Source organism: Triticum aestivum, chromosome 5A (assembly GCF_018294505.1).
Source record: "Triticum aestivum cultivar Chinese Spring chromosome 5A, IWGSC CS RefSeq v2.1, whole genome shotgun sequence".
Lineage (NCBI taxonomy): Eukaryota > Viridiplantae > Streptophyta > Magnoliopsida > Poales > Poaceae > Triticum > Triticum aestivum.
This window is the reverse complement of record NC_057806.1, coordinates 50231554-50240532: the sequence shown is the minus strand read 5'-3', so window position 1 is coordinate 50240532 and position 8979 is coordinate 50231554.

The window sequence follows — 8979 nt, the reverse complement described above, 5'->3', positions numbered from 1 at the left end:
TTAGCTGCAGCCCAGTGCTCGCCTAAGTGTTTGAAAATCCTACCGAGTGGAGAGCAAATCTCCCACTCGGAGGCTTAGCTGCAGCCCAGTGCTCGCCTAAGTGTTTGAAAATCCTACCGAGTGGAGAACAAACCTCCCACTCGGGGGCTTAACTTCAGCTCAGTGCTCGCCTAAGTGTTCAAAAATCCTACCGAGTGGAGAGCAAACCTCCCATTCAGAGGCTTAGCTGTAGCCCAGTGCTCGCCTAAGTGTTCAAAAATCCCACCGAGTGGAAAGCAAACCTCCCACTCGGGGGCTTAGCTGCAGCCCAGTGCTCGCCTAAGTTTGGAACACGTCCCAATCCACAAGGACGGCAAGATGTGAATCGACTGTTACCTTTTCCTTCGGAGCTGCACCACAAATATGAAGTTATTTCGAGTGAAGGCTAAGTTCCACTCGGCAGATAATTCCCGAAGATATTCAACGATAAATCAAGTTCGGATAAAACCCAAAGGTCCAGGACCTCAGATCAAAGTACTCGAGCCCTCGGCTCGACAGAGTTTAATGGTTACAGAATCCACTCGGCATTCCGAGGCAAATTTAAAGTGAAGCATAAAAGTTTTTTATTCCTCAAGCGGAGGACTGGAAGGGGCGACGAACTCGTCCAGGTCGATCCTGTCTGCAATACGAGTAGCAGCAGCAATGAAAGTCTCCATGAAGTCTTGAAAGCTGTGCTTCGTGGTATTGGCAACTTGGATGGCGGCCAGCTTTTCTTCTCGTGCCTCCTTGCAATGGACGCGGACCAGAGACAGAGCGACATCAGCACCACATCTGGTAGAAGATTTCTTCCATTCCGCCACTCGACCCGGGACTTCATCCAGTCGAACCATCAGGGACTCGAGGTTGTTCTGAAGCATCGTTCCAGGCCAGAGTGATGTGTCGATCCGCGACATCGCAACCTTCAGCCGAGCAAGATAGTCAACAACGCTGGCAACACGAGACTCCAGTTGGAGCACGTTCATAGCAGCCTCGTCCTTCACGAGAGAATTGGCGGGATCCAAGCCTGGCTCCACTCGACTGGTTTCCTCTTCGAAGCTCTGGCAGAATTCTGCAAACACGATTCAAGAATAAAACAGTGGCCTTGCGCGGGCTTGGTAACTACAAGACAGCCGGGTCGGAATAATTACCTTCGAGCATGACGAACAGCTTCTTGGCGAGTCCACCGAGATAAGCCTCCAGATCGTTTACCTTCCCCGCCAGCTCACCCGCCTTGTCGTTCAGATCCATCTTTTCTTTCTTCAGTCGACTGACCTCTCGATTAGCTGTTTCAAGAGCAGTTTTCAGTCTGGAGTTCTCCTGTTCAAGAGTTCCGACCGAAGCCAGTTTCTCTTCTGCAAGCTTCGTTTTGCTCGAGGCTTCCTTTTGTGCTTCGGCAAGATCTTGATCCTTCTTCTTTAGAGCTTCCTCCAGTTCATCTATAGAACGTCGAGTGAACTCAACATCAAGAATGGGCAAGAAAGGGAAGTCACTCGTCAAGAATGAGAAACCTCGCTAGCCATACCTTTTGCTTCGTCTCGCGCCTTCTGTAGGTTCTTTTGAGCGAGCTTAGTCAAGGTCGAGCTGGATCTATTTGTTCTCCAACTCAGTGTAGAGAGACACAAGTTCACATGATTTCTGCAAAAGTCAGTCGACAGAGGTCCAAGATAAGTTGCTTCCGAGTAACCAAGAGACAATGATGACGTTTCTAAGACTACAACTAAATCAAAAACATTCAACAGTAGTCTCGGGGACTACACCTAGTGGGTGCACTCAGCGTGCCTCCACTGGTTTTAAAAAAAAATAAAAAAAATCGACTGCCCGCAGTCGACCGGATACAGTTTCATTCGACATGGCCTGGCCAAACCGAGTGAAGGAGTAAAACCGCAGCAACGCAATATAAAGACTACAGTCGACTGCCAGCAGTCCACCGTAGTCTCGGGGACTACACCCAGTGGGTGCACTCAGCGTGCCCCCACTCGACCAAAAAACTTAACAGAAACACCCAGTGGGTGTACAGATTTAAAAGATCTTCGGAAAAGAGATTCTTCAGACAGCATACCCTAACAGAACAAGCAGTGAATCGACTGACCTGGACGTTACTCTGAAGAGCTGAACTCGCGTCATAAGCCGCTTGACTGGCTTATCGAACCACCTTGACCTGCTCCATCATGATGCCTGCCTGGCGTATAGCTTCCTTAGCTGCACCCACTTGGTCCTCAGGGACGTGGTGTGTGGCGAAGAGCGAAGGCGGATTTACGGTCGACGTCGAGGGCCGCGCACTCGCCAGAGGATTGGCGAAAGTCACAGAAGCCCGGGTGGTATCGCCACCGTCTCGAGCTATGGCCTCAAGCACCAGAGTGGATTGTGGAGTCTCGCCAGCCAACACTTTCCTGTTCCGCCTCACTCTCAGCGGCGCTTCGTCTTCGTCGTCAGGAAGGCTAATAACATGAGGAGGAGCTACGAGAAAAATTCAATCGACCAGAGTTATAAGAAATCGTCAGCCGATTCAAGGCAGAACATCAGTAATCATACCAGGGTTGGAAGTAACAGCATCTTCCATCTCTTGATCGTCGTCCTTGGCGGAGATCTCAGAAGTAGCAGCACTGTAAATTTTGAAAGACCGTCAGTCGGCACAGTGGATCGACCAAGGATCCGTCCACGGTCGACAAAGGAGAACAAGTTCTATCATTACCCAGAAATGGTGGGGACGGTCATCCTCATCTTGGGCAGAGCCTTGGGTGGCTTGGACGGCGCCGCGGGGGGGGGGTGCTTGGGTGTCCAGCGCCGACTAAAAAAGCTCCCAGTCCCCCTGTCCGTCTCCGCTTTCGCCTCCGCTCGCCTCCCCTTCCTCGGCCTGCCCCTGTGCTCCGTTGGGTGTCGAGTACATCTCTGTAGTTGCCTGGAGAATAGCAGACAAGTCGAAAGTCAGTCGACCGATTCAAAGAGAGCAAATGAAGAAAGCAAGATCTCGGTCAGGGACACAAGGTCAGACCTGGTCCACCTCGTATGTACTGTCAAGCGGGACAACCCTCCTGGCTCCTCGGGGATTGTCTTTGTTCCCTGTGATACTCGACAGCCACTCTTCCAGCATCTCATCGGTGACCTCCTCTGGGTGAACCCGAGTGGTGTCGTCGAGGCCCGAGTACAGCCACATAGGGTGGTCACGAGCCTGAAGCGGTTGGATGCGCCTCCGAAGGAAGACCTCCAGCAAGTCCATGCCGGTCACACCGTCTCGGACAAGCTGAACCACTCGACCAACCAGCACCTTGACTTGCGCCTTTTCCTCCGGTAGCACTTTCAGAGAGGCAGGCTTTTGAGCTCGGTCCAGAGAGAAAGGGGGAAGACCAGTCGACTGTCCTGGGGTCACCTGGTCTTGGCAATAAAACCAGGTTGACTGCCAACCACGGACCGACTCGGGGAAAGTGATAGACGGAAAAGAACTTTTACCCCTCATCTGGATCGCCAGGCCCCCGCATAGCTGGATCACTTGCGTCTGTTCGTCACTCGACTTGGCTTTCTTTACCGATTGGGAACGGCAAGTGAAGATGTGTTTAAAGAGTCCCCAATGAGGGCGGCAACCCAAGAAACTTTCGCACAAGGAAACGAAAGCCGCAAGATACACGATGGAATTGGGAGTGAAATGGTGGAGCTGCGCTTCGAAGAAGTTCAAAAAGCTCCGGAAAAAAGGATGAGGAGGTAGAGAAAATCCGCGATCGATATGGGAGGCGAGGAGGACGCACTCACCGTCACGAGGTTGGGGTTCGACTTCTCCCCCCGGGAGACGCGCAGCTTCGTGGGGAATGACTCCCCCCTCGACCATGTCATCAAGATCTTCCTGCCGAATCACCGAGGGCATCCAGTCGCCCTAGATCCAATCCCTGGGCAGGGCAGTCCTCGAGGAAGACCCGCCCCGAGCGGACTTCTTCCCCTTCCCCTGCACCGCCGCCTTCTTCGCGCGCTCCAAAGCCGACGTCTTGTCCTTCACCATCGTCGCCGGCGAGGCTCGAACGGACCTACGGCGCTAGGGTGAGAGCGGAGGTGGCGGAGGACCTTGCGGGGGGAGAAGGAAAGGCGAGAGCACACTGTTGGGGAGCCCTGAGCCGGCAACTTATAAGGAGCCGCTTCCGAGTGGCTGACCGGTAGGCCCAGGCGATCCCGTCAAATCCCGCAACAGGCGCGCGCGCGGTACGTGGCGAAAAAGGTGGCGCGGAGATCGAGGAGCTTCCATCCTATCCCGTCCGATTACTTCGGCCGCCCCCGTCCCGCTCGCTTCCTGAAATTCGAATCCCACAAAATCCGCGAGCTGCAGAACAACTCATCAAACTGAAGAGCCCGCTCGTGCCGGCACTCGGTATTCCACAAGTAAGGAAATTCACTCGACGAGAGACCAAGAATGGATCAAGGTGACCGAAAGAAGTTGACAACGTCATCCGTGACGATTGATCCAGTACAAGACATTCGTATAACGCTAAGAACCAGTCGGAAGGACCCCCAACTCCTTCCCCACTCGAACCTCGATCCATTCAGGGGCTAATGATGAAGCTATGTACCTAGGGTAGGGGCATGGACCTGTCCTAAGAGCCCTACCCAAGGACATCCCTGGAAGAAGTCACCTTTCAATCGACTTGAAGGTATCCCACTCGACGGATTCAAGACACTCGACCAGGGAGCTACCACTCGACTACGAAGCCAACCACTCGACTGACATGAGATCTAAAGTCACTCCGCAAGCAAATGGCCGGCCATTAAGTAGTCTTTATGGTCATCATAGCACTTTAATAGGGGCGTTACCAGTAACGCCCAGTCTTAATGCATTTTAACCCTGCATTACTGGGGACCGGAGGGGTCTGGCGAACTCTATATAAGCCACCCCCTCCTCAGTAGCAGGGGTTGGCACCCCTATAATTCATACACACATAATCCAGTCGACCGCCTCCGGGCACCGAGACGTAGGGCTGTTACTTCCTCCGCGAAGGGCCTGAACTCGTACATCCTGGTGTATTTACAACTTCTCCATAGCTGAGACCTAGCCTCTCCATACATACCCCCCTAACTCACTGTCAGAGTTAGAACCACGACACCACCAAAGCCTGTGAAGCAAAATGAACCAAAGGCTTCAAAGCCCTCCTCAGCACCAAAGGTCTCACGGGCGAAGCCTCTGGCCACTGCACCTCCTGAAGCCAGTGTGCAGTCTGAAGATCTCTCTCGCATCTCCAAGTCTGACAAGTTGAAAAAGCCCATGCAACCAACTGGTCAAGCATTGACCCCTGCTGCTGTCTTGAGAAACGAGAATGACGCCATTGATCTGTCTAGAGACGACGATCTTGGCGATGACGCTCTTGAGCAATTGATAAAGAGCAAGCAAGAGGCGGAAATCTTCAATGATCTTCCCCTCTTTGATGTGGAGATTCTGTACAAGTTTATTGATGAGTGGTTTGACAACCCAGACCTCAGTTTTGATGATCTTCAGCTCCCAATTGGCCTCAGCGTCTCCTTCCATGGAGCCATTGCTCCTGAGCTGACTCTTTCCCAGAAGATTGTTGAACTGAAGCACAAGATTGACTATGAAAAGGCTCAGTTCAAGAAGCACATGGCCACGCTCAATGTTGAAGACATTCAAAACTTCAAGGTCATGATGCATGAGCTCAAGGAGGCATTCCACAAGAAACGAGAAGAAGCAAAAGGTTCTCGTGAGCGCATGAAGAATCTTGCTGCCAAATGTGTTCAAGGCTATGCTACCTCTTGAGCACTGTGTTGGATTTTCCCGAAGAGGAATGGATGATGCAGCAAAGTAGCATAAGTATTTCCCTCAGTTTTTGAGAACCAAGGTATCAATCCAGTAGGAGGCTACGCTCGAGTCCCTCGTACCTACACAAAAACAATAGCTCAACGCAACCAACGTGCTTAGGGGTTGTCAATACCTTCATGGTCACTTACGAAAGTGAGATCTGATAGAGATAGTAAATAATATTTTTGGTATTTTTGGTATAGAGATGCAAAGTAAATAAAGTAAAAGTAAAGTAAAAGCAAAGCAATAATAAAGTGATGGAGATTGATATGATGAGAAGGAGACCCCGGGGCCATAGGTTTCACTAGTGGCTTCTCTCAAGAGCATAAGTATTCTACGGTGGGTGAACAAATTACTGTTGAGCAATTGACAGAATTGAGCATAGTTATGAGAATATCTAGGTATGATCATGTATATAGGCATCACGTCCGAGACAAGTAGACCGAAACGATTCTACATCTACTACTATTACTCCACTCATCGACCGCTATCCAGCATGCATCTAGAGTATTAAGTTAAAAACAGAGTAACGCCTTAAGCAAGATGACATGATGTAGAGGGATAGTTTCATGCAATATGATAAAAACCCCATCTTGTTATCCTTGATGGCAATGATACAATACGTGCCTTGCTGCCCCGTCTGTCACTGGGAAAGGACACCGCAAGATCGAACCCAAAGCTAAGCACTTCTCCCATGGCAAGAACAACTAATCTAGTAGGCCAAACCAAACTGATAATTCAAAGAGACTTGCAAAGATAACCAATCATACATAAAAGAATTCAGAGAAGATTCAAATATTATTCATAGATAGACTTGATCATAAACCCACAATTCATCGGTCTCAACAAACACACCGCAAAAAGAAGATTACATCGAATAGATCTCCACGAGAGAGGGGGAGAACATTGTATTGAGATCCAAAAAGAGAGAAGAAGCCATCTAGCTACTAGCTATGGACCCGTAGGTCTAAAGTAAACTACTCACACTTCATCGGAGAGGCTTGGATGATGATGTAGAAGCCCTCCGTGATCGATGCCCCCTCCGGCGGAGCTCCGAAACAGGCCCCAAGATGGGATCTCGTGGATACAGAAAGTTGCGGCGGTGGAATTAGGTTTTTGGCTCCGTATCTGATCGTTTGGGGGTACGTGGGTATATATAGGAGGAAGAAGTACATCGGTGGAGCTTCGAGGGGCCCACGAGGCAGGGGGGCGCGCCCTAGGGGGGTGCCCTCCACCCTCGTGACCACCTCGTGGCTTTCTTGACGGAGGGTCCAAGTCTCCTGGATCTTATCTGATGAGAAAATCACGTTTCCGAAGGTTTCATTCCGTTTGGACTCCGTTTGATATTCCTTTTCTTTGAAACCCTAAAACAGGCAAAAACAGCAATTCTGGGCTGGGCCTCCGGTTAATAGGTTAGTCCCAAAAATATTATAAAAGTGGATAATAAAGCCCAATATAGTCCAAAACAGTAGATAATATAGCATGGAGCAATCAAAAATTATAGATACGTTGGAGACGTATCAAGCATCCCCAAGCTTAATTCCTGCTCGTCCTCGAGTAGGTAAATGATAAAAACAGAATTTTTGATGCGGAGTGCTACTTGGCATAATTTCAATGTAAATCATCTTAATTGTGGTATGAATATTCAGATTCAAAAGATTCAAGACAAGAGTTCATGTTGACATAAAAATAATAATACTTCAAGCATACTAACAAAGCAATTATGTCTTCTCAAAATATCATGGCCAAAGAAAGCTATCCCTACAAAATCATATAGTCTGGCTATGCTCTATCTTCACCACACAAAGTATTTAAATCATGCACAACCCCGATGACAAGCCAAGCAATTGTTTCATACTTTTGACATTTTCAAAACTTTTTCGATCTTCACGCAATAAACGAGCGTGAGCCATGGATATAGCACTATAGGTGGAATAGAATGGTGGTTGTGGAGAAGACAAAAAGGGAGAAGATAGTATCACATCAACTAGGCGTATCAACGGGCTATGGAGATGCCCATCAATAGATATCAATGTGAGTGAGTAGGGATTGCCATGCAACGGATGCACTAGAGCTATAAGTATATGTGAAAGCTCAAAATAAACTAAGTGGGTGTGCATCCAACTCGCTTGATCATGAAGACCTAGGGCATTTTGAGGAAGCCCATTATTGGAATATACAAGCCAAGTTCTATAACGAAAAATTCCCACTAGTATATGAAAGTGACATAATGAGAGACTCTCTATCATGAAGATCATGGTGCTACTTTGAAGCACAAGTGTGGTAAAAGGATAGTAACATTGTCCCTTCTCTCTTTTTCTCTCATTTTTTTATTTGGGCCTTTCTCTTTTTTTATTGCCTCTTTTTTATATTTTTTTCGTCCAGAGTCTCATCCCGACTTGTGGGGGAATCATAGTGTAACACCCCAGATGTAACTTTCCCAATTTGTACTCCAACTCTTGCCGTTTCTGGCGTTAAGTTATTTTATTTTCTCGGGTTTGGGTTTTTGTCTCCGTGTGTTGTTATCATTGTCATGCATCTCATATCATGTCATCATGTGCATTGCATTTGCATACGTGTTCATCTCATGCATTCGAGCATTTTCCCCGTTGTCCGTTTTGCATTCTGGCGCTTCGTTCTCCTCCGGTGGTCATTTCTAGCTTTCTTTCGTGTGTGGGGATTAAACATTTCCGGATTGGACCGAGACTTGCCAAGCGGCCTTGGTTTACTACCAGTAGACCGCCTGTTAAGTTTCGTGCCATTTGGACTTCATTTGATACTCCAACGGTTAACCGAGGGACCGAAAATGCCTCGTGTGTATTGCAGCCCAACACCCCTCCAATTTGGCCCAAAACCCACCTAAACCTGCTCCATCATCTAGAGCGTTCGATCACGATCGCGTGGCCAAAAACAGCACCTCATTTAGACTCTCCTAGCTCCCTCTATGCCTATAAATAGGTCCTCCTCAAAAATCTCGGATCCCCCTCCCCGAAACCCTAGATCCACCCTCACCGCGCCTGCCGGACATATTGCCACCGACGGACATTGTCCGGTCCGCCTCCCCGCTGCCACGTGGCACTCCCCCGTTGGTCCGCGCCCCGCGGGACCGCATCGCCGCCGCCTCCCACCGCGGCCCGTGGGAGCCCAGGGAAGGCCCCCCAGGCCCGCGCGCG